The sequence below is a fragment of the Nomascus leucogenys genome, chromosome 23, assembly GCF_006542625.1.
Source record: "Nomascus leucogenys isolate Asia chromosome 23, Asia_NLE_v1, whole genome shotgun sequence".
NCBI lineage: Eukaryota > Metazoa > Chordata > Mammalia > Primates > Hylobatidae > Nomascus > Nomascus leucogenys.
Genome location: NC_044403.1, coordinates 17447525 through 17474422, shown reverse-complemented (window position 1 = coordinate 17474422; position 26898 = coordinate 17447525). Strand labels below are relative to the sequence as shown.

The following is a 26898-nucleotide window of genomic DNA, read 5'->3' as shown; positions in this document are numbered from 1 at the left end:
TGAATATCAAGATGTGGAAATAATTATAGCAGAAAGCTTATAGCCTCTATTAATGAGGTCAAGCTCAATTTGAGTTAAATAGCATTTTGTGGGTTTAATGTCTCAGAATGATAATTAATTTTCTCTGAATCACCGATGTGATGTCACCAAAATGAAATGATTGTTACTTTTCAGAAAAATTCAATAAATGCATTGAATTACCTCCATTTAATAATTTTCTTCTATTAATTCTTCTTCAGACATTGAACATACTATCACTTGAATAGACCAGTAACTTGTACTAGTAGTTGATGGTAGGACAAATAGAATGCTTGGAAGTAAATGAAACAGGGTTCTTTGCTCTAATCATTATTCTGGGTTCCCAGAATCTTGACTTTATAAATTAGTTAGGTTCCACCTAGTCCAAATGTGTACACATAAAATAAAAGAAAAATGTTTATTCATTTCTTCATAAAGATATATTTATTGAAGTCCTCATATGTGCCCAGCACTATTCCAGATGCTTGGTATACAACAAGGACCAGAGAAAAAGTTTGCATTCCAAAGGAAATTCTTTAACTTAGGGTTTGTAAAGAAAGAAAGATGGTGAAACGAGTGAACTCATATTATACCAGAAGTCAGTCAACTATGATCTGTGGGCCAAATCTGACCTGCCACCTCTTTTTGTATGGCCCACAAGCTAACCATGATCAATGGTTTTTACTAATGAACATTTGCAATCAATTTGATGACTAGAAACACTAACCTTGAACTCCAATTAAGCAAAATGTTAATCCCTTGAATAAAAATTCTATTCTTCTCGTTAGTAGATCTTTTTTACAAAAAAAGGTACTTCATTATTTTTATCTTTTGAATATCATCAGTTAAAAAATATGGAAATTTGTTTTCATTCCTGTTTTGTAAGTACTTATGTAACATACTTGATTTTTCCTCTTAGCTCACAAAGTCCAAAATATTTACTCTGGCATAAAAACAGATACATAGATCAATGGGACAGAATAGAGAACCCAGAAATAAATCCATGAATTTAGTCAACTCATTTTTAACAAAGGTACCAAGAACATGCATTAGGGAAAGAACAGTCTCTTCGATAAATGCTATTGGGAAAATTGGATCTCCATGTGCAGAAAAAGGAAACTAGACCTCTATCTCTTGCCATATACAAAAATCAAATCAAAATGGATTAACAACTTAAATCCAAGACCTGAGACTATGAAATTATAAGAAGAAAACATTAAGGAACACTCCAGGATTTTGGTCTGGCAAAGATTTCTTGACTAAAGCCTCAAAAATACAGGCAACCAAAGCAGAAATGGACAAATGGTATCACATCAAGTTAAAAAGCTTCTGCACAGCCAAGGAAAAAATCAGCAAAGAGACTACCTACAAAATGGGAGAGAAAATATTTGCAAATATCCATATGATAAGAGATTAATAACAAGAACATATAAGAAGCTAAAATAACTCAGTAGCCAAAAGCGAAGTAATCCACTTAAAAATGGCTAAAAGATCTGAATAGACATTCTCAAAAGAATACATACAAATGGCCAACTAGTATATGAAAAAACACGCAACAGCACTAATCATCAGGAAAATACAAATCAAAACCACGATGAGGTATCATCTCACTTCAGTTAAAATGGCTTTTACCCAAGACGGAGAATAACAGATTCTAGTGAGAATGTGGCAAGAGGGGAGCCCTCTTACACCGTTGGTGGGAGTGTAAATTAGTGCAGCCACTTGTGGAAAACAGTATGAAGATTTCTCAAAGAACTAAAAATAGAATTACCATATAATTCAGCAATCTCACTGCTGGGTGTATATTCAAAAGAACGGAAATCAGTATATCAAAGATATCTGTACTCTCACGTGTATTACAGCACTATTACCAATAGCAAAGATCAACCTAAGTGCCCATCAAGAGGTGGATGGATAAAGAAAATGGGATGTGTGTATAATATAATATTCCATTATATATTATATGTTACATATATTATGTATTATATTTTACATAATATATATTACATATTATATAATATATCACATATATTATATATCACATATTACATACTAGATAATATATCACATATTACATATTATATAATATATCACATATTATATTACATATCACATATATAATATATTACATATATAATATATTACATATTACATGCATGATATATTACATATTACATGTATAATATATTACATATTACACATTACATATTATATATTACATTACATATTATATAATATATTACATATATAATACGTAATATAACATATAATATATAATATATATTGCATATTATATAATATATTACATATTATATATTGTCATATATTATACATACTATGTGTTACATAATGGAATATTATATTATACAAAACAAAATATTATTTGGCCATAAAAAAATCCTGTCATTTGAAACAACATGGATAGAACTGGAGGATATTTTGTTAGTGAAATAATCCAAGCACAGAAAGACAAATGTCTCATGTTCTCATTCACATGTAGGAGCTTAAAAAAATAACCTTATGGAGATAGGGAGTAAAATGGTGGTTACTAGAGAGGTTGGGAAGGATCGTAGGGGTGTGGGGGATAAAGAGGGGTTGAGTAATGAGTTTGAAAATATAATTAGATGGAAGGAATTGATCTAGTGTTTGGTAGCACAATAAGGTGGCTATAGTTAATAATAATTTATTGTATATTTCAAAATAACTGGAAGAATGCAATTGGAGTGTTCCTAACACAAAGAAATGATAAATACTTGAGGTGATGAATGCCCCAATTAACTTGATTTGATTATAATATGATTGTATCAAAATATTATATGTATCCCATGTGATAACTGTTATGTATCCATATTCATAAGAATAAAAATAAATAAAAATTTTTAAAAAGAAAAATAAAATAAAGTATTTACTCTGGCCCTTTACAAAATTTGTCAACTCCTGATCTATACAATTTAATAAAAAGCATATAAATGGATACTGAAATTTCTCTCATTATTTTTCACTGACTAACTGGTGCCAGAATTTAATCAAAATGACTAAGAACACCACTTTATTTCAACATTGGTCCTCTTATATTTGGCCCAAATTATCCATTTTTGTTTCGAATTATTACATTCTATATGGCATGGCATATGTGGGATATTCAGTAATTTTTCAAGAATTTTCTCAGTTGTTAAAGGATTGAAATATTGTTAATTGTCTTCTATGAAAACGTAGCTTCTTATAAGCATGTTTTGAGCTTGTATGTGCTTTCCCTAGTAGCTGAATTTTTTTCCATGAGATCAGTTCTCTTGACATTACTGTGATGGAAATTGAGGTTTTAAAGTCCCTTTGGTTGGAAAAGTGTATTTTTGTTTGGAGTAGATATACAGAAATCATGATACATCCAGTGTAACACCATTAAATCACTCACTTCTCAGAAACAGTAGCTAAAACCATTAATGTTTAATCACTTCATAGCCAATGCCAAGTAGTTTACATTAACAGGGAGCAGAATATGCTATGGCCAAATGAAACTAAATGGAAAACTCGGAAACAGCTGATGATGTCTAATTTAACATCTTTGTTTTTTCCTGGGACATTTATGCTCACGGTGGTGATTTTATATTGCACACATATAATATAGTCATGGTTATTGCTTTTAAAATTGCTCCTAGTTTCTTTGATGGATTTAAATTTATTACTGTTTTATGGAGAGATAGCATATTGTTCCACCAGGAGCATCACAGTGTCTCATTGCTCTGCCACACAAACAAAATTTAAACCCACCCAAATCCAAAAATCACCCCAAATCCCTTTATCCAAAACAAAAGCAATAGCCATTATGTTTAGGAACCTGAATTAGCATTTTAAACTATATTTTAAAATATGAAGAAGAAAAATTTCATAGATTACTATTTTTAGGAACCTACCCCAAAGATACATTAGATAAATGTATGAAAGTACTTGCAAACCAGGTTATTTATTGAAGCACTATTTTTAATAGTAAATGATTGCAAATAATTCAAATATTCACTAACAGAGAATGGTTACGTAAACTATGAAGATTAACACAATAGATTATTATGCAGCTGTAAAAAGAATTAGAAAAATCTCTATATGTTACTATGGTTACTGTGGAATAAACTTCAGGAGATATATATACTCTTGCATGTGTGTGAGTGTGTATTTGTGTTTATGTTTTATTTAATTTATTATTGGTTTGTTTTAGAGACAAGTCTCACTCTGTTGCCCATGCTGAAGTGCAGTGGGACAATCATAGCTCACTGTAACCTCAAACTCCTGGGCTCGAGCGATCCTCCCTCTGCAGCCTTTTGAGTAGCTAGGACTACAGGAATGCACCACCATGCCTGGATAATTTTTAAATTTTTTGTAGAGATAGGGTCTTGCTATGTTACCCAGGCTGGTCTCGAAATCTTGGCTTCAAATGATCCTCCTGCCTTGGCCTTTCAAAGTGCCAGGACTGAAGGAGTGAGCCATTGCACCCTGACCTTATATTTTAAAATCAATGAAAAGACAAATCATAAAGTTTAGAAAAAATAGTTAACTATAGAGGGAAGGAGGCAATAGAATAAAAGGAAAAGAGATAGAAACTATTTTTTAAAAGTATCTTGTTTTAAAGATGTGACTTTGAAAACATAAATATTTTACATAATGATTAAATTAATTAAACACAAAGAGCAGTTCCTAAACATTGAAATTAAAAAGAAACAAAGAAACCTCAATGCGTATTCTATTGATGGCATAACCTTCCACAAAGGAACTATCCCAAGTGGTCTTAAAACATAACAATTTGATTGTACATAAATGGTAGGACAATAGAATATAAAAACAATTTTTTCAGTAATGGTATTATTATTGGTAGTAGTGTCGATATTGTTCTGAGGCTGTAATCTGCGTAGTGTGGCATGAAACAAATGAGTAATTATATCAGCATCACTGAAAACCAGGATTTGGGGCATGGCAGAAAGAAGATACACATACGAAATCAAGTAAGTAGAAACTCTGTACTCCTGAATTTGAATTAGAAGTATTAGTTTTAACTGATGATTTGTTTTATCTAAAACAAAACAAAGATAATTATTTTTATCTACATCTACTGAAAGGAATTAGCAAGCAGATGCAGGCAATGTGAGATGAACCTGGAATATAACTTACCATATTAGAAAATAATGATGCTATTCAATACAACTAGCATTGTGTCAAAAGGACTCAAGACTAAATGAATACCAATACCATGCCAATAAATTTCAAGATGTGAAAGATGTTTAAATCTATGAGCTCATAAGATATATACACACACAACACCCACACACCTATATGTACACACACAGATTTTATACATGTCTATAAATGTATTTTATGTGTGCATGTGTGTGTATAGTCTTTGAAGGATATTAAGAATCTTATTTTTTAAATTGTTTAGAATCAAACAAACCCTGAGCATTTATCTTGCCTCTTCTATATAAACTTTAACTCAGCATAACCAATAGCTGATGAAGAAGAAATGTTTCCTTGTAGAAGCAAACCAGTGAATAATTGAAGAAATAATTTATCTTTTCAACATCTAATGAGTTAATGGATTCAAGCAAATATTATCCACGGCTGCTAACAACACAAAAAGAAGACAATTGGAAATTAGTTATTACTGAGGGAAGTACCCAATACCATCTATGAAACTGTGTGGACAAAAACGCTGACAAAAATCTCCATGAATCTCTAATTTTGAATACAAATTTAAAGAAAATGCAAAGGATTAAAATAGACCATGATGAAGTCAGAAAAATCATTCAGACAGAGAAAAACACTCCATGACCAGAAACCCATTCCTTCCACAAAAGCTTGCAGGTAGAGATTGACTGACCAAGAGAGCAGAGACATAGAGAGAACCTAGAGATTGAAAGAAACTTGAGCGATTCGTCAGCATTCAGTTGCAATGTATGGATGTGATTTGAATTCTAATTCAAAAACCAAATTAGAAAATGGTAAACAATTGGGGAAATGCGAACAATGATAGAATATTTAATATTAATGAAATATGTTAAATATTTTCAGATATGATAATGGCATTGAGTATGTAAAAAAAGAGTCTGTTTTTAAAGAAATACCTCTGAAATACAGATGATATAATATCATCTGTATATTAGATGATATTATATATATCAGTATCATCAGAATAAAGTAAGGTTAGCATGAATTGTTAATTGTTGACAATGCGCAATAGGTATGTGGATAATTACTATATACTGTTCTCATTCCTTTTATTTATGTTTGCAATGTTCTAAAATTTAAAGTTAAAGCATAGAGTGTAAAGTTGAGCAAATTCCTCCAAGACCTAAATATAGCTTGTCAAAACTTACATGAATTAGATGCTGCCTGTTGAGCTAATCCTTTTAAAATATTTTGCACTCCACAGAGGAAGGTTTTATATATAAGTCTGAGTTTTGTTTTTCTGAGTTGTTTTCAGTTGGTCCATGTGATTACATTTTTATACATGGTAAAAATTTATATATATTTTTCCAAGTCTGAGTTTTTTCTTTCTTTTCTTTTCTTTCTTTTTTTTTTTTTCTTTTTCTTTTTGAGACGGAGTTTTGCTCTTCTTGTCCAGGATGGAGTGCAATGGCGCGATCTCAGCTCACCGCAACCTCTGCCTCCCGGATTCAAGTGATTCTCCTGCCTCAGCCTCTTGAGTAGCTGGGATTACAGGTATGCGCCACTACTCCTGGCTAATTTTGTATTTTTAGTAGGGATGGGGTTTCCCAATGCTGGTCAGGCTGCAGGTCTCAAACTCCTGACCTCAGGTGATCCATCCGCCTTGGCCTCCGAAAGTGCTGGGATTAGAGGCGTGAGCCACCGCACCCGGACCTGAGTTTCTTTCTTAAAGCTTGTGTTAAGATGTTGCCATGTGGGGCCAATATCATAATATAACATACTATTCTGTGTGTGTCTGCACATGTACAATAGAGATATTATTTTAAAATATGATTACAAATGATATAATCTCTTTCTTAAAACTTACAGGTTTTTGTTGTATTTTTTTTTTTTCATTAACACTATGCCCTGAGACTTTATTACCAAAGGGAAGAGGAGAGGAGGCATTTTCTATTCAAGAAGCCCACAAATAGGAATTAGCACAGGTGCAACAGGGGGAATTCTTCATTGAAAAGGGACGAAAAGTAGAAATTCCTCTGGTACAAAAAGAGGGGATTCAGAGAGAATGGATCTTGGGCTGGGATACTGCTGGGGTGCCCTGAAGGAACTTATGCCTTCGTGAGAATATAGGGACCCTGTTGAAGGATATGCCCCATGTAATTGATTTAAATGTGCCCTCCTGCCCCACAAAAGGTATCCAACTTCTAACCCTTGAAACCTATAAATGTGACCTTCTGTGGAAAAAAGGGTTTGGGCAGTTATAATTAAGTTAAGGTTATCTGGATGAGATTATTCTGGATTAGACTGGGCTCTAAATCCAATGGCAAATATTTATAAGAGAAGAGAAGGGGAAACAGACACAGAGGCACAGAGAGAAGTCCACGTGAGGACAGACGCAGAGAGTGGGGTTACACAGCCCCAAGCCAAGGAATGCCAAGGGTTGCAAGCAACCAGAAGATAGGAGAGAGGCAAGGAATAGATGCCCTGGAGAATCCAGACAGAACCAACCCTGCCAACAACTTGATTTCAGGTTTCTGACCTCCTGAACTGGGAGATAATAAATTTATGTTTTAAGCTGCTAAGTTTATGGTAATTTGGTATGATTGCTCTAGAAAACCACTATATCTCACTTATTATACCAAACTCTGGGAAGAATCCCAGTCATGGGGCACCTAAGTGCAATAGGAGATGCCCAAAAGCATAGTAACATTGGTCAGGTAGTTTGCAGGGGTGAGTTCCAGAGGGAAAACCCCTAAGTATCTCTTGACATACTTTTGTACACAGCTTCCTGGAGTTCTGACATGCCCCTTGCGGGATGCAGAAGGCAGCTGATGGCTGCGAAGCCGTAGGCCTATCACAGGGATCCCTGTAGTGAGGGATAACTCTAGCTGGGGTTACAGCAGAGACCATAGGTGGAGTTGTAGAGTAACGGTAGAGGCCAAAGAAGGAACAGGAGTTAGGTGGGAAAGGGGAAATAGTATCAGGTGCTAGATATGCTGAGAAAACAGCCCGTGGATTTCACCCACCGTGGACTTGCTAGAATGGATTTAGATAGGACAAACCAGAAGAAACTATTTGCAACTCAGAGAAGCAGAAGCCAGGGAAGAAATATAATTTGGAACTAAAGATCGCCTCTCCAGTATAAAGTCCTTATTGTGCCCAAATTTTATTTTGGAGAGGAGGAGAATCTTGAAAAGTGAAATTTTAATAAGAAATTGTTTGAACTGCAATACGAGTTCTGCTGCAATGGACCATTGTAATCAGTCAGTGTCAATGGGGCAAGTCTAAAATTTCTTTTGTCATTAGGTGGAGGGAGGTTGGAAGTGAAGGAAGAACTCTGAGGTTATATCAGTCACATGATTTCTTTAAAACTACATTTGTGTGCATGAATTGTAATATATAATATTTGATCTTATTACACATAGAAATGGCAAAAATCAGTGGTTATATGCTTTCAATATTTTTCTCAAGTAAAATCCACTATAATTTTTACAGGCTAAATTTAGACTTATTTTATTAACAATTTATTTGCACATCTGCCTTGGAAAGAGTCTGTTTCAAACAATGAAAATCTGATGCAACTGTATCTCTTTTAGTTTCAGTCCTACCATCAAAGTCCAGGAGAAGCCCGTCTCTCTTCAAAGGGCTTTTCTTTTTTTTTCTCCTCAATCTGGGTGGCTAACTTTGATTTGTCTTTGGCATGATACTGTGGAGCTCACAAGTAACTCTCACTAAGAGTTCTGCAAATGCTAATTGATAGATCAGCAAGTTTGGAGGGCTGCTTTTAATACATAGTTTCTTTTGGAGCTTTGCATCTTTTCTACCTCTCAAGAGTCAAGTCTATTTGACAGCCAACTAGAAAGAGAGTATTGAAGTAATTGCCCATAAAATAAGAGTCTCCTATCTACTGTCTTCTCAGCACACTTGCCTAAAGAACCTGCCTACTGCCTTCACTCTTTGCTTCATTTGGTCATACAGTGGCTTGTTAGGTGTGGCCTGTTTTCAGCCAGGGCTACACAGCTCTGTTTCAGTTCCCTGTATGCCTGTTTGCCTTCAGAGGCAGTGACCAATTTGCTAGGTTGCGAGGTAAAGTTCAATAAACCAGTCCAAAGTATCCAAGCAGTTTGTGGTTTGGAAATTCTTGAGCTCTTTTTGAGAAGATCGGTGATTTCCCATTGCCACTAGATGTCCCTGTGTGGCTTTTCTTTTGGACATCAGTGCTGCACACGCGGCAAGTTATTTCTATTCTGCCGGATGGAAGGAAAGTGCTCCGCAGGCTCTGAAGCGGCATGTCATCCAAGCTGGGACTCGGCACAGCTTAGCCCTAGCACGTGGATTTAGAGTACAAGGGTATGGCAATGCCGAAAATTACTCTGAGACTGTGCAGAAATCAGGATTATCTCTATAGAGGTCCTGGGGTCTTTCCAACTTGCATCATTAAACTTTTCCTGCCTCCCAGCCTACTCTCAATACTGAAACCAAAGCTTCTAAAGCAATCTGTCATGAAGAATTACGAACTAGCTTTTAAAAAATATGTTTTTACTTCTGATCTCTTACAGGCCAATGCCTGATGTTACTGTATATGACCAGTATGCTGCTCACTGTGTGAGTTTGCGAACACCCAAACTGCGTACGGTAGGCCCCCTTTGTCTCAGTTTTGCTTTCTGCAATTTCAGTTACCTATGGTCACTTGCAGTTCAAAAATATTAAATGGAAATTTCCAGAAATAAGCAACTCGTAAGTTTTAAATTGTGTGCCACTCTAAGTAGTGTGATGAAATCTCACCTCCAACTCCATCCAGCCTGGGATGTGAATTATCTTTTTATCAAGCATCTCTGCACAATATACACTGTCCACCCCATCAGTCACTTAGCAGCCAGCTTGGTGATCGGATCGATTATAGTGGCATTGCAGTGTTTGTGTTCATGTATTTAATAATGGCCCCAAAGTCCAAGAGTAGTAATGCTGGCATATTATAATTGTTCTATTTTATTATTAGTTAGTAGTTATTGCTGTTAAATCTTTTACTGTGCCTAATTTATAAATTAAACTTTACAAAGTTTATAAACTTTATTTTATTGTGCCTAATTTATAAATTAAACTTTATCATAGTGCATGACATACATGTATAAATGGGAAAAAAAGCAGTAGAGTCATGCATTGCATAATGACATTTTGGTCAATGATGGAGCATATATATGGCTGTGGACCCATAAGATAATAATAGAGCTGGAAAATTTCTATCACCTAGTGACATCTTAGCTGTCCTAATACTATAGTGCAAAGCATTACTCCCCTCTTTATGGTGATGCTGGTATAAACCAACCTACTGAGTTGCAAGTCATAGAAAGGCGAACAAGTAATGTCCTAGGCCTTCCCATTCACTGCCCACTCACTGACTCAGCCACAGTGACTTCCAATCCTGCAAGCTCCATTCATGATAAATGCCCTATACAGGTATACCATTTTTTTTTTTTTGAGACGGAGTCTCGCTCTGTTGCCCAGGCTAGAGTGCAGTGGTGCGATCTCAGCTCACTGCAACCTCCACCTCCCGGGTTCATGCCATTCTCGTGCCTCAGCCTCCCTAGTAGCTGGGACTACAGGTGCCCACCACCACGCCCGGCTAATTTTTTGTATTTTTAGTAGAGACAGGGTTTCACCATGTTAACCAGGATCGTCTTGATCTCCTGACCTTGTGATCCGCCCACCTCGGTCTCCCAAAGTGCTGGGATTACAGGCATGAACCACTGCGCCCGGCCATTTTCTACTGTATTTCATGGTACCTTTTCTATGTTTAGATACACAAATACTTACTATTGTATTATAATTTGTCTACATTATTCAGTACAGTAACATGCTACATAGATTTGTAGCCTAAGAGCAATAGTCTACACCATATAGCCTAGGTATGTGGTAGGCCATACCATCTAGGTTTGTGCAAGTACACACCAGGATGTTTTCACCGAGATAAAATCACCCACCAATCCATCCCTCAGAATGTATCTCTGTTGTTAAGCAATACATGACTGTATATAGACATATTAAGTTGGTGCAAAAGTAATTGCGGTTTTTGCCATAAAAGTATGACAAAAACCGCAATTACTTTTGCACCAACCATGTTACTGTACTGAATACCGTAGGCAATTGTAACACAATGGTATTTGTGTACCTAAACATAGAAAAGGTACAGTGAAATACGGTAGAAAACATTAAAAATTGTATACCTGTATAGGGCACTTATCATGAATGGAGCTTGCAGGATCGGAAGTTGCAGTGGGTGTCAGTGAGTGAGTGGGGAGTGAATGTGGAGGCCTAGGATATTACTTGTTTGCTTTTCTATGACTTGCGACCCAGTGGGTTGGTTTACACCAGCATAATCACCGAGCTGAAAGTGGCTCACACCACCTAGCAGGGGCCAGTTGTTACCAGTAGGATTTGATACTATTGACAGTTTCAGGCATCAGCTGGGCTCTTGAAATACACACTTGCAGATAACTGGTGTCTACTGTATTCCCTGTTTAATAAAACCAGTTAATTAACTGTATGCTTGGTTGTCACAGCAATGTCAGCTGGCTATAAGTGTCCTTTTAATGCTTACTCTCAATTTCTGTATTTATTTTGTTACACACTGGAAACACTTAGTGGACTAGCACTCGTTTGAGGATTAATTACCCTTCGAGCGACACTGGCCTAGGCATTATCACAGGCTGAGTTCTACATCCTTAAATTAAAACTAATGGACCTCGAGGAACTCGAGAGGCCTACGGCAGTTTTAGGAGACTTGAATGGAGGCTTTTGTAATGTGGCAGGAACTGTACTCTGTCCTTCCAGAACTCCTGCTCTAGGCCAGGCCTGGACCTTCCACTGAACAACTACACTGAATCTCAGATGAAGGCTACCTTAAAACAGAAAACAGTGGATGCTCCCAGGAAGCAACCGCAGTGGAGAAGGAATGCTTCTTGAAGTTCAGCTTCTGAACCTTCTTGGGGAAATTAAGTTAATCTTGTAAAGTGCCACTTTGCATATCTGAAGACAAATAAAGGTGGCATAGGGATGGTAAATACCTTGCACTTGGATTCGTTTTAATAATTAGCCGTAGTGACACCTAGGTGATAGATAATGTGATGGCTTACCCAGTAACCAGCTCCAATTACAGAAATAACAGAAGGAAATTTTAGCTTCACAAACTGAAAAGAAATAGTTTGTTTACTCGATGCATCAACAGTTTGTGTCTCAACAGTCATCTGTTGAGCCAGTTATTTGTAACGCAAGAGCACAACTTGCCTAAAAATAATGTTGAGAATAGTGGTTCAGTGTCCTGTTTTGCTTATAGAAGACCATTTAAACCAGACTATAGTTGAACTAAAATAAGTAAGCTCTCTTTTTCTCTTTTTTACGGTTCCATGGGTCAGGTCAAATTGACAGCACGGAACATTGCTTACTCTTGAAATTCCAAACTCTTGAAATTGCAATTTCAAATATTGGGTTTTCCCTGCCCTTCTTAGGATAGCCAGTAGAAAAAAAGGGGTTTCTCTGGATTTCCTTGGTCTGGTAGGTGCAGCAATATGACATGAGTATCTCATAGGAGGAACTACAGAGAAGCAAGGATTCCAGACGGAGGAAGAGTTTGGAATGTGAAAGAAGGGTGTTATTAGCTGATGCTGATTCATTGGGGTTTGAAGTATGAACACGTGTTTAGTGAGCAATATTGGAGTTTCCATAGTAAGAGCTTGCAGAGGTGGCTGGGAGTGAGGCATGAGATCTCCCCAGTAGAGGCAACAGAGAGTGATGAGAGCCAGAAGCACTGGATCAGGTGCTCCCAAGGGGAAGTTGTAATGAAGAGTGAGGCAGGATTGCATAAGCAGAAAAAGAGAAAAAGAGAGCAATGCTTTTGTGAAAAGGGAGTTGAAGTGCAATACAGACTGCAGCTCCATCAGTCAGAGGGTTGAAATTTCACACATGAAGGCTCATTTTGATATGTTCACATTTATGTGGCAAGGGCTCCAAAAGGGAGGCCCTAAATAAATCTTTTCAGAATAACTCCAGCAAAGACTGACATTTACTTGATATTTCTCTGGTTGGGAAATGTAGTAGAGGCAGGGGCATATACAGGTTTTATGGTGCCTAAACCTTACGTAATTTGAGGGTACCTCAGGGAAAAAAAAGAGAACAATTTAAAATATTAAATTGGGTAGAGAATTTTTTTTAATTTCCACTTTAAAAAGCTAACGCATGCTACAAATTATAGAAAAAAACAGTATTTTTTTTAAACTTTAAACATATGCAGGTTTGCTATATAGGCAAACTCGTGTCTTGGGGGTTTGTTGTCCAGATTATTTTGTCACCCAGGCACTAAGCCTAGTACCCAATAGTTATTCTTTTCTGCTCCTCTCCCTCCTGCCACCCTCCACCCTCAAGTAGGCCCCAGTGTCTGTCGTTCCCTTCTTTGTGTCCATGTGTTCTCATCATTTAGCTTCCACTTATAAGTGAGGATATGCAGTATTTGGTTTTCTGTTCCTGTGCTAGTTTGCTAAGAATAATAGCCTCCAGCTCCATCTATGTTCCAATAAAAGTCATAATCTTGTTCTTATTCCTTTTTATGGCTATATAATGTACATCATTCCACGGTGTATATGTACACATTTTCTTTATCCAATCTGTCATTGATGAGCATTTAGGTTGATTCCTTGTCATTGCTATTGTAAAGAGTGCTGCAATGAACATTAACATGTATGTTTTTATAGTAGAATTATTTATATTGTTCTGGGTATAGAAGCAGTAATAGGATTGCTGGGTCAAATGGTATTTCTGTTTTTTAGCTCTTTGAGGAAGCGCCACAGTTCTTTCCACAGTAGTTGAACTTATTTACACTCCCACCAAGAGTGCATAAGTGTTCGCTTTTCTCCACAACCTCTCCACCATCTTTTATTTTTTGACTTTTTAGTAATAGCCATTATGACTGGTGTGAGGTGATAGCTCATTGTGGTTTTGATTTGCATTTCTCTAATGATCAGTGATATTGAACTTTTTTCATATGCTTGTTGGCCAGATGTATGTCTTCTTTTGGAAAATGTCTGTTCATGTCCTTTGCCCACTTCTTTTTTTTTTTTTTTTATTTTACTTTAAGTTCTGGGATACATGTGCAGAATGTGCAGGTTTGTTACGTAGGTATACATGTGCCACAGTGGTTTGCTGCACCTATCAACCCATCATCTAGGTTTTAAGCCCCACATACATTATGTATTTGTCCTAATGCTCTCCCTCCTCTTTTCCTTTCCCCCCACCCCCTGACAGGCCCTGGTGTGTGATGTTCCCTTCCCTGTGTCCATGTGTTCTCATTGTTCAACTCCCACTTATGAGTGAGAACATGCAGTGTTTGGTTTTCTGTTCCTGTGTTAGTTTGCTGAGAATGATGGTTTCCAGCTTCACCCATGTTCCTGCAAAGGACTTGAACTCATTCTTTTTTATGGCTGCATAGTATTCCACAGTGTATATGTGCTACATTTTCTTTATCCAGTGTATTATTGATGCCTTTGCCCACTTCTTAATGGGGTTGTCTGTTTTTCTCTTGTAAATTTAAGTTTCTTATAGATGCTGGATATTAGACCTTTGTCAGATGCATAGTTTGCAAATATTTTCTCCCATTCTGCACATTGTCTGTTTACTCTGTTGATAGATTTTTTGCTGTGCAGAAGCTCTTAAGTTTAATTAGATCCAATTTGTCAATTTTTGCTTTTGTTGCAATTGCTTTTGGCATCTTCATCATGAAATTTTTGCTCATTCCTATGTCCAGAATGGTATTGCCTAGGTTGTCCTCCAAAGTTCTCATAGTTTTGGGTTTTACATTTAAGTCTTCAATCCATCTTGAGTTGATTTTTGTATATGGCATAAGGAAGGGGTCCAGTTTCAATCTTTTTTTTTTGATAGCCAGTTATCTTAGTCCCATTTACCGAATAGGGAGTTATTTCCCATTGCTAGCTTTTGTCAGCTTTGTCAAAGGCCAAATGGTTGTAGCTGTGTGGCCTTTTTTCTGGGCTCTCTATTCTGTTCCATTGGTCTGTGTGTCTCTTTTTGTACCATTACCATGCTGTTTTGATTACTGTAGCCCTGTAATATCATTTGAAGTCAGGTGATGTGAAGCTTCCAGCTTTGAAGAACAATATTTTTACTTGTCAATCTTATCTCTATAATTCTTTTTTGCATATTTGCATTGCATCTTCTTTGATTGCCTCTTCACATGACATTGATTGTGTAATTTGATTTCCTGTAGTAAGAACAAGATAATTCTTTCCACTCGCCTCTAGCATGGTTAATTTCATTGATACTTTCAGAAAGTTTTGTTTTATTACTTTCTCAGTAATATCATGCAAACTTTTAGGATTGTTGACAAATTTAGAAAGATTTCTATCAAATTTCTTTATCTATAAACTTTCTGGAAGAATGTTCCCCAGACTAACTGGTAGTTCCATACGTTTCACCTTCATTTTTCTCCCAGTATGTACATAGTTTGAATGCCTGACACAATAATGTAAGTTCAAGTCATAATCTCAACTCCAGTCCTTCACTTTTGTTCTAGAAATAAGAAAAACAGATACTGTTTATAGTGTTATAGTCATTTTGGGATATGGCTTTATAGTCTTACAGTCATTTTGGAATATGGCCAAGTTATTTTCCTGTCTCTATATCTCTATATGTCTCTATATCTATCTAGATATATACAAAGATATATCTGTCTACCTAGATATACACAAAGATATAGCTATCTAGATAGATATACGCAAAGATATGTCTATCTAGCTAGATACACGCAAAGATATGTCTATCTAGCTAGATATACGCAAAGGTATGTCTATCTAGCTAGATATACGCAAAGGTATGTCTATCTAGCTAGATATACGCAAAGGTATGTCTATCTAGCTAGATATACGCAAAGATATAAAAAAATATCTAGATAGATATACGCAAAGATATATCTACCTAGATAGATATACGCAAAGATATATCTATCTAGATAGATATATACAAAGATATATCTGTATACATATGGATAGATATATATATAGATAGATTGAAACATACATTTTTGTGTATATATAATATAACTGCCTATATCTATTATAGAATTACTTATATCTGTATCTATCTAGAGTGACCTAGAGAGATAGTAGGTAGATAGGTATAGATATTTATCTATATCCCACTAAAACCCCTTAGAAATGTACTCCCTGCTCAAGTTCCCCTTAACCACATATGGAAAATGCTCTTGGCCATTCTAATGTCACCCATCATGAGTTGAAGTTTTATAAGGGGGAAGTTGAAATGAAAACATACAGTGGTCTTAACTTGTTCCTGTTTTTAATTTTGTAACTTGTATAGAGACATATGACCACATAAACACATTGCCAGAGCCCCTGCCAGGCCTTTGGAAGATGCCTGTGCAAATAAGGGAGCCCTGATATTTTTGCTTCCTTAGCTTCACAGTAAATCTGTGAATGGTGACAGTGGTAGGAGAGTTTTCCCCAAAAATGTCAAGAGTAGAGAAACCTACCCTGTCATATGAAAGAGAAGCAGCTTTAGCTTCCTGCAGTTTCCTTCCTCATTTCCAAAAGAGTAAAGTAAAAGAGGAGGTTATGGGAGGAATAGCCACACTTTCAGAGCCTTTCAGGGCAAGCAAAACCTGCAACGAGAGGCTGCTCACACAAGAGCAGTGAGTCTGGGATCACGGCCACTGTGGTGACAGTAGTAGCAGCAAAGGTGCAAGGGAAAAACCACAGATTTGGAACACTGTTTCATCAAACTGAAGGCCTAGAGAAACAGCAGATAACAGAGTCGATGGATGTAATTAAAACAGTTATAAACCTTTGGTGCCCTCTGATCTTGAGGGACATGGGTTTGAGGAAAGAAATTACACTGTGATTCCAGATATTATTCTGACAGTGCACTAAGCCTGTTGCGCTCATTATGTTACCCACACTGTTTTGATTTTCCTTCCTTAGACCATTGGCCCAGAGGTATCTCCTACACTTAAACACCAGGAATGCATTTAAACTACCAGGATACTGTATCAGTTGAACTCCATTCAAACCCAATCTGAATCAAATGGTATAGTTCTTTTATTGTCATTTTGTTTAGTAATCTACTATATTGCTAGACTACACTTTCTTTATCCAGTTTATGAACATTTAGGCTGCTTCTAGTTTTTGCTATTGTAAATAATGCTGGCACGAACATTCAGGTACATGTGTCCTTATGCTAACATAAAATCTATTCTCTGGACTATATGGCCTACTAATTATTGGACTGTAGAATATGCACATTTCCAATTACACTAGGTAATTGCAAACTATTTTCCAAAGTGATAGCATTAAAGAACACTTCCTCAGAAGTGTGAGAGTTCCTGTTGCTCCGTATCTTTATCAACACTTGATGCTGTTAGAACTTTCATATTTCTCAAATCAGTGAATGATTAATAGTATCCCATCATAGTTTTAATTTATTTATTTTTCTATTGTGGCAAGTAATCTTTTCTTTTTTTTCTGCCATTGGAGTTTTGCCTTTTGGAAATGTTCATTTAGTTTGTTTGCCAATTTTTTCTATTGAGTTATTAATCATTTTCTTTCTTTCTTTCTTTCTTTCTTTCTTTCTTTCTTTCTTTCTTTCTTTCTTTCTTTTCTTTCTCTTTCTTTCTCACTTTCTCCCTCCCTCCCTCTCTTTCTTTCTCACTGTCTTTCTCCCTCCCTCCCTCCCTCTCTTTCTTTTTTTCTTTCTTTCTTTCTCTCTCCTCCTCTCTTTCTTTTTTTCTTTCTTTCTTTCTCACTCTCTTTCTCCCTCCCTCCCTCCCTCTCTTTCTTTCTTTCTTTCTTTTTCTTTTTCTTTTTCTTTCTTTCTCACTCTCTTTCTCCCTCCCTCCCTCTCTCTTTCTTTCTCACTCTTTCTCCCTCCCTCTCTTTCTCTTTCTTTCCTTTCTCTTTCTTTCTTTCTTTCTTTCTTTCTTTCTTTCTTTCTTTCTTTCTTCTCTCTCTTTCTCTTTCTTTCTCCTCTCCCTTTTCTTTTCATTTCTTTTGAAACAGAGTCTCACTCTGTCACCCAGGCTGGAGTGCAGTGGCATGATCTTGGCTAACTGCACTGCAACCTCCACCTCCTGGGTTCAAGCAATTCTTGTGCCTCAGGCTCCAAGTAGCTGGGACTATAGGTGCCTGCCACCAGGCCTGGCTAATTTTTGTATTTTTAGTAGAGACAGAGTTTCACCGTGTTAGCCAGGCTGGTCTCCAAGTCTTAGCCTCATGTGATCCACCTGCCTCGGCCTCCCACAGTGCTGGGATTACAGCTGTGAACCACTGCACCTGGCCTTATTCATCATTTTCTTATGGATTCATAGATTTTTTTTTATATATACTGAAAACTAGCCCCTATCAATTTTATGTATAGCAAATATATTCTTTCAATGGACAGCTTGTTTTTTCACATGCTTTACAATTTTTTTGATAAGGTTTTCATTTTAATGTAATTAATTTTAATATATTTTATAGTTGGGTTGGTGCTTTCTGGATAAATTTTATAACAATACTTATTTATAACAATATTTATATTAATTTCTAAAGTACTTATAATTTTATTTTTCATATATAGGTCATAATGCTGGGGAAGGATTTTATATACATATATATTAGAAGGTAGGGATCCAATTTTCTCATCACCATTTATTTAAAAGTCCATTATTTTTCACTTAGTTGCAATAAACCTCTGCCATATGTGAAGTATCCATATATGTCCGTGTACTTTTCTGACCTCTCTATATTTAGTTACATTGATCTGTGTGTTAACCCAGCATAGCAATGCAGTATCTTAATTAAAATAGCTATATGATAAGTCTTATTTTAAAAAAAATTATTTCCATAGGTTTTTGGGGAACAGGTGGTATTTGGTTACATGAGTAAGTTCTTTAGTGGTGATTTGTGAGATTTTGGTGTACCCATCACCTGAGCAGTATACACTGTACCCAGTTTGTAGTCTTTTATCACTCAACCCCCTCCCCCACTTTCCCCCAAGTCCCCAAAGTCCATTGTATCATTCTTATGCCTTTGAATCCTCAGAGCTTAGCTTCCATTTATGAGTGAGTGAGAACATAAAATTTATTTGGTTGTCCATTCCCGAGTTACTTCACTTAGAATAACAGTCTCCAGTTCCATACAGGTTTCTGTGAATGCCATTAATTTGTTCCTTTAACGGCTGAGTAGTATTCCATCATTCATATATATATATATATATATACCACAATTTCTTTATCCACTCAGTAATTGATGAGCATCTGGGCTGGTTACATATGTTTGCAATTGAGAATTGTGCTGCTATAAACATATATGTGCAAGTATCTTTTTTCATATAATTGCTTCTTTTCCTCTGGGTAGATACCCAGTAGTGGAATTGCTACATCAAATGGTAGTTCTACTTTTAGTTCTTTAAGGAATCTCCACACTGTTTTCCATACTGTTTGTACTAGTTTATATTCCCACTTCTTTATATAATTATTCATATAATACTTATATAATTACTTCTTTTCCTCTGGGTAGATACCCAGTAGTGGAATTGCTACATCAAATGGTAGTTCTACTTTTAGTTCTTTAAGGAATCTCCACACTGTTTTCCATACTGTTTGTACTAGTTTATATTCCCACCAACAGTGAAGAAGTGTTCCCTTTTCACTGCATTCACGCCAATGTCTATTTTTTTTTGTTATCGCCATTCTTGCAGGAGTAAGGTGGTATTGCATTGTGGTTTTGATTTGCATTTCCCTGATCATCTCAATAGATGCAGAAAAAGCATTTGACAAAATCCAGCATCCCTATATGATTAAAACCCTCAGCAAAATTGGCATACAAGGGACATACCTCAATGTAGTGTACCCACAGCTAACATAATGCTGAATGGGGAAAAGTTGAAAGCATTCCCTCTGAGAACTGGAACAAGACAAAGATGCCCACTCTCACCACCTCTATTTAACGTAGTACTGGAAGTCTTAGTCAGAACAACCAGGCAAGAGAAAGAAATAAAGGGTATCCAAATCAGTAAAGAGGAAGTCAAACTGTAGCTGTTTGCTGATGATATGACTGTATACCTAGAAAATCCTAAAGACTCCTCCAAACAGCTCCTAGAAGTAATACACAAATTCAGCAAAGTTTCAGGACACAAAATTAATATACATAAATCAGTAGCTCTTCTACACACCAACAGCAACCAAGCTGAGATCAAATAAAGAACTCAACTCCTCTTAAAATAGCTGCAAAAAAATAAAAAATACTTAGGAATATACCTAACCAAGGAAGTGAAAGACCTCTACAAGGAAAACTACAAAACAATGCTGAAAGAATTCATAGCTAACACAAACAAATGGAAACACATCCCACGTTCTTGGATGGGTAGAATCAATATTGTGAAAATGACCATACTGCCAAAAGCAGTCTACAAATTCAATGCAATTCCCATCAAAATAACACCATTATTCTTCACAGAACTAGAAAAAAAAATCCTAAAATTCATATGGAACCAAAAAAGAGCCTGCATAGCCAAAGCAAGACTAAGCAAAAAGAACAAATCTGGAGGCATCACATTACCTGACTTCAAACTATACTATAAGGCCGTAGTCACCAAAACAGCATGGTATTGGTATAAAAATAGACACATACACCAATGGAACATAACAGAAAACCCACCAGTAAACCCAAATACTTAAAGCCAACTTCTCTTTGACAAAAGAAACAAAAGCATAAAGTGGGGAAAGGACATCCTATTCAGCAAATGGTACTGGGATAATTGGCAAGCCACATGTAGGAGAATGAAAATGGATCCTCATCTCTCACCTTACAGAAAAATCAACTCAAGATGGATCAGGGAGCTAAATCTAAGACCTGAAAGTATAAAAATTCTAGAAGATAATGCTGAGAAAACCCTTTTAGACATTGGCTTAGGCAAAGACTTTATGACCAAGAACCCAAAAGCAAATGCAACAAGCAAAGATAAATAGGTGGGACTTAATTAAACTAAAGAGCTTCTGCACAGCTAAAGGAACAGTCAGCAAACAGATAACCCAGAGGGTGGGAGGAAATCTTCACAATCTATCCATCTGATAAAGAACTAATATCCAGAGTCTACAAGGAACTCAAATAAATTAGCAAAAAAAAACAATCAACAAAGAGTCCCATCAAAAAGTGGGCTAAGGACATGAATAGACAATTCTCAATAAAAGATATATGAATGGCCAACAAACATCTGAAAAAGTGCTCAACATCACTAATGATCACTAATGATCAGGGAAATGTCTTTATATATATTTGGGCATTTTCCTTTACCCTGAACTTTTTAATCAAGAGTATCTTTTTTTTTTTTTTTTTGGTATTGCTCTATATATTTTAGTGTCAACTAAAATATTTAATATATATTTAATAATAAATATTTAATATATATTTTAGTGTCAACTAAACTAAATATGTATATATTTAGTTACAAACATACACACTCATTAAGATTTTTATTAGGATCACAATAAATATAAATAGGTCAATATCTTTACATCCTGAGTCTTCTAATTCATGATCACAATTATTTCTCCATTTACTTACATGTGCACTGACATCTTTCACATATATTTTACTTTTCTTATAGAGTTTTTTTTCCATTCTTGGTTAGATTTTTTTTTTAACAAAAAACCCCACAGTTTACTCATCTTTAGTTCTTCCAAAATTGAAAATATCAAGTCCTACTGCTAAGGAGAAAAAACAAACAAACATAAAATCCGGGACCCCTCCCCACTTCTTCTCTTAAAGTCACAGAGCACAGAAGGAACTGCAGTGGGACAGGTGGGTGCAGAGAACCAGAAGGGGAGGATGGCAAGATAAACTCCCCAAATACTTGAAAAGCTGTTCAACAGAAACTGTGATAAATACAGGACAATGCAAGACAAAGTTAAAATAAGGAGCAGCAGTGCTGACCAGCTGTGTTGTAGATATGGCCTCCCTTCCTCTTCTTTTTTCTCCTCAGGGTATTCTAGGCCCAAGGCAACACTAGTCCCTTCCAGATCTAAATGTTGACTCCTTTAAGCCTTCTTCTAGATTTCACTAGAAGCAGTACATGAGGCACAAGCATTCTTCCTTAGATATATCAGAAAAAAAAGAAGACAGTGGCAATTTTGCCTTCTATCACTGTACCATGTGTGCATTTGTACGGAGAAAATAACCGAGCCAGGGAGTATCACTGCTTCTTATGTCTTCCAAGGCAGCAGATATACCTCAGAATCTGCATGAGGCAAGAAAGCAGGAAAACTCAGATGAAGGCACCAGCCCAATTTGCCTCACTGGCTCAAGTTATATGGTTTATCACAACCATCAGCAAATTTCCAAGAACCTTGAGTATTGCAAAGATAAAACTTAAAGAGATGTGAGGAAGGTCATGGCAGTAGGGTAGGTTGGAGGATTGAATGTGCTGGTCAAGAACCATGATACGGGTAATTAAGGGTCACCTTGTACCACTGTCTTGGAAATACAGCTTTGAGACACCAAATAATAAGATGTCAGAAGCCATCGATGTCGTGGCACAAGGTGACAGGAAGAGAGAAGAATGAAACAATATTTATTAACAGCGGGAGCCTCCTCCTCTCTTCAAGAACACCTCCTCCCTTGACATCTGAATGGGGCCATTGGCACATATCCTGGTGGGCCTGGAATTCTCTGAGTAGATTGGTCCACACAAATGGCCCCCGAAACCCATAAAAACAAATGGCAAAACGTCAAATGAAAACAAAAGGAAAAATACAGTTTCTATGTCATGTAAAATTTTCAGGGTTTGGCTAGAGGAAGAATGGAGCTCAGGGCCAAAGTTCAGAAGTTATTTCCTCTTTTTCTTGCGGGGTGCAGAGCTGTGTTTGGAACCACGGTTAGATCCACGGCCTGAACTGTGCACAGATGCCTTCCTCTTCCAGCTCAGATTTCGACTATGTTCTTCTTCCTCGTAACAATTTTCTTGGTCCACTTTTCGGGCTTCTTCCTCCAGTTCATCCCAATCCTTTCCACTCTCTTCTTCACTACCCAACGACTCCTTAGAATAGTCTGACTCTTCTGCTTCTGATGAATAATCTTCATCACTATCCTCCTCTTCCTTTTCATAGTCATCTTCTGAAGGATTAAAAGTCTCATCTTCAATTTCAGACTCTGAATCCCCTTCTTCAGCATCACTCCCCTCATCCTCAGGCTCAGGAAAGACCAGCCACCTTGTTCAAAGAAGCCCTCAGGGTCATCAACAATGGTCTTCATTACTTTAGTCCAGTTGAGGGACTGTACTCCTTCTGTGTACTTCAAGTTGCAGGAATTCAACCATTCCTTGATGGGGTCAAGAGAGGCTACAGGAATGGCATTGATCATGGTCACTTTGTTGCTGTAGTCCTTGTAGACAATTACCATATCAAAGTTCTTCAGGTGAAACTGGACCCGCTCAAAGTGAATCAGCTCTACTTCATCCAATGTCACCATAAAAGGTGGACATTCTGTAGCATTTACCAGCGCACTACTAATGGGCTGAAGGAGGCGGGTACTCCTGTAGGGAGCTCCATTAAATCCCAAGTCCCTAAAAGGCACTTCAAATTCCAGTTCCTCCTTAGTTAGAGCCTCTACTTTCTCCATGAAATTTTAAAAGGCTGTTTTCAGTATGTGCCTCATTTCTCGTTCCATCTGCTCAGCATAGATGTCATTTCAGTCATGCATGTGTTGATGTTTCCCTAAGTCCGTGGTTATCTCTCCTACTTCTGTGTAGAACTGCACATCCGTGTGCCGCTTCTTCCCAAACATGATGGCATTCTTGAGGTGAAAGTGCAAGACAATAATCATTACTCCACCACAAAGCTGGAACAAAGCATGCTTAATATTATTGTACAAAATATCCACTTTGTCTCCTCGAACAGAAGTGAAGCAGAAGCCATTGACATGGGCCTCCAGTGAGCCTTGCAGCCTCTTTTGGGCAATATCTGGGCTAATGTATAGATCTTTCAGTTTGGAATTACTCCGGTTTAGATTGATCACCAGTGAGTCTTGTTTTACAATGCCCTCCTTCTCTTTCTCTTCGGCTTCTCAAGTTTTATAGCGTTTCTGTGCTTCTTTAATAATTCGGAAAGCATTCTGAAGGTTCAAGACTGGTACTGTCTATTCCCCGGTCATCGTATGACGCTCGGTATGTAATTACTTTGACAAAAGTCGCTTCAGGGTTAGAAAATATGTTGCCTTCATTCCTGCCCAGAGCACTGCCTGGGCAATAAAAGTTGATTTGCAAGTAAGTATAATCTCCATCCACGGACATACTTATATTCTTGATTGTGGCAATGTGAAAACGTGTTGCAATGCCAAACAGGCATTATTACAGTCTTATATTTCTTATCGATGTAGATCTTCATTTCCCAAATATGTGGTTCCTTAGGCATCAGAGATGGGTTTTTATAGGACACACTAGATTTGTGAGCTTTCTGAATCTGCTGTTCTCCCCTTTGTTCAGTCAATCTCCTCTTTGCTTCTTCATTGAGTTGAGCCGCTAGTTCTTTTTGATGTGCTCTTCGTTTCTCTTCTGCAGTCATTTCATTTCTTATTCTTTCTGTAAGTAATGCTGCCCGAGAACCTCTTCCCAAAAGGTTCTCTGCCTCTTTCTCTCTTCCTCTTCTTCCTCATCTTGGTTCTTTAGGAATATCCCCACATTCTTCACCTTCTTCTTCACAGAAGTGAGAACAGTAGCTGGGCCATCCTCATCCATAAGCACTGTGTCACTAAGGAACGGGGCATAGGTTTTCTTTTCTGGCTTTTTCCCCTCCTTGTTAGTCAGGTCCGAGAATCCCAAACTGATGCTGAAAACCACTCCTGTCTTCAGTTTGTATTGACTTTTACTATTGATTACTAGGGAGCCTTCACGGAATTCAATTCCCATCCCAAATCCTAGGTTTTTGGTAATTCTGTTCAGGAGTTCTGGCTTCTGCTTTTTAACCACGTCCATGACAGCGTTATATACATCATATATCTTAACACCATGTCTTAATTCCTTCAGCAGCTCCTCTTGAAGCTGGAGTAAAATATTGTAATTTTCTTGAACTTCCTGAGAAGGATCAACCATCAAAGTGTGAACAGGTTGGAGCAGTAAGACTTGAAGTGAATACCCATGGCACAAGTGGTAGCCCCAAAATGCATATGATTCTTGTCACTCACCACACTGAACTTAAGGTTATAGTTGCCACCACTCTGAATGATAGGAGGGTAACACATTTCCACAGTAGAAGGGTCTGCCCCAGCAAGGTATTGTTTCTCTTCAATGGCCTTTTCCACAGACTCAGCCAGTTTGCTGTGTCGAACTTTCTCATCTGCATCAACTATTTCCATGACTCTTTCCTTGAAGAATTTGTTGAAGGCTTCAGAAGTGATGCTGGCTGCTTTCTTCATTAATTTGAGCTCCCCATCCTCCTTTACAGCCATGGCATATGCCACAACTGCACTGATATCTATTTTGTCAAAGCCTTCTTTGTTGAGGCAGTCATTCCAGCTCTTCATGAACTCTCCAGGGAATTTGTCTTTGCTGAACACTCCAATCTTTTTGCCATTCTTGCTTTCTTTAATGGCTTCAATCATTTTGTCAAAGCTACTCTTACTACTTTCATTCTTTTCTCGTATCAGCAGTGTGATGCAGGGGCTCCACTAGCATTCTCATTGCCCTTAGTGTTGGCAATCTGTTTCAAAAACTCCACTTTTTTCTTGCTGGCCATAAAGACAATTTTGTCATCACAAAAGACCGTGTTAGTATCAGTTAGTTCGTAACCAAAGGGCCATGTCTGTAACACAGTTGATTTGGCATAAACAATTTCTTCATCAACACCCACTGATACAACAATGGCATCAACGTTGGCATACTCATCTTCTCCTTTCTGCCAATTGCTGTACAATCTCTTCACTCAACGATAATAAGCATCTTTGTCCAGAGTCACAGCCATAGCCCTGGATGCCGCTTCTCCTCGGGTTCTGAGAATCACGGAGGTCCCGGCTCTGCCACCCGCTCTCGGCCCAGGAATCCCGCCCTCTTATTCTTGGTTAGATTTATAATCAGCTACTAACACTTCTTATGCTACCATAAATTGTATAGTATCATTTTCTATTTTTTCTGTTTGTTGCTGTGTTATATAAGTGCAGTTGAATTTTATATATCATTTTGTATTTAGAAAAGTTGCTAACGTCCCTTATTAATACAATAGATTCTTTTGTTTTTTTCCATTTACTTTCACCTTCTCAGCTTTTTCTTGACTAGTCTAACCAGATATTTGTATTTTTCTTGTACAGTCTTTTAAAAACCCAACTTTCACTGGGATTTATCTCCTTCATTATATAGGTGTTCTTCATATTATTAATTTCCACTGTTTGCTGCACTATGTCTTTTCTTCTTTCTTTATAGAAAGAAGTGTTGTGGGATTTGTTTTCTACTTTTTAATAGATATTTAAAAATAAAAGTAAAAATAAAATATATTTAATATATTCTCTACTCTATATATTTATTATTATTAAATAAATTATCTAGTAATTAGACTTAATCATTTTTATCCTTTCAACTTAATCATTTTTATCCTTTCAACTTTGACTTGATATAATCATTTTTTATCCTTGACTTAATCATTTTTATCCTTTCAACTTTGTAATATGAATATCTAAGACTATAAGTTTCCAA

General features: G+C 36.8%; 1 pseudogene; it reads right to left on the bottom strand.

Annotated features, from left to right (window-relative positions):
* Window positions 1-23046: 23046 nt before the first annotated feature.
* Window positions 23047-26173, bottom strand: LOC100579719 (annotated as a pseudogene).
* Between the last annotated feature and the right edge of the window lie 725 nt (window positions 26174-26898).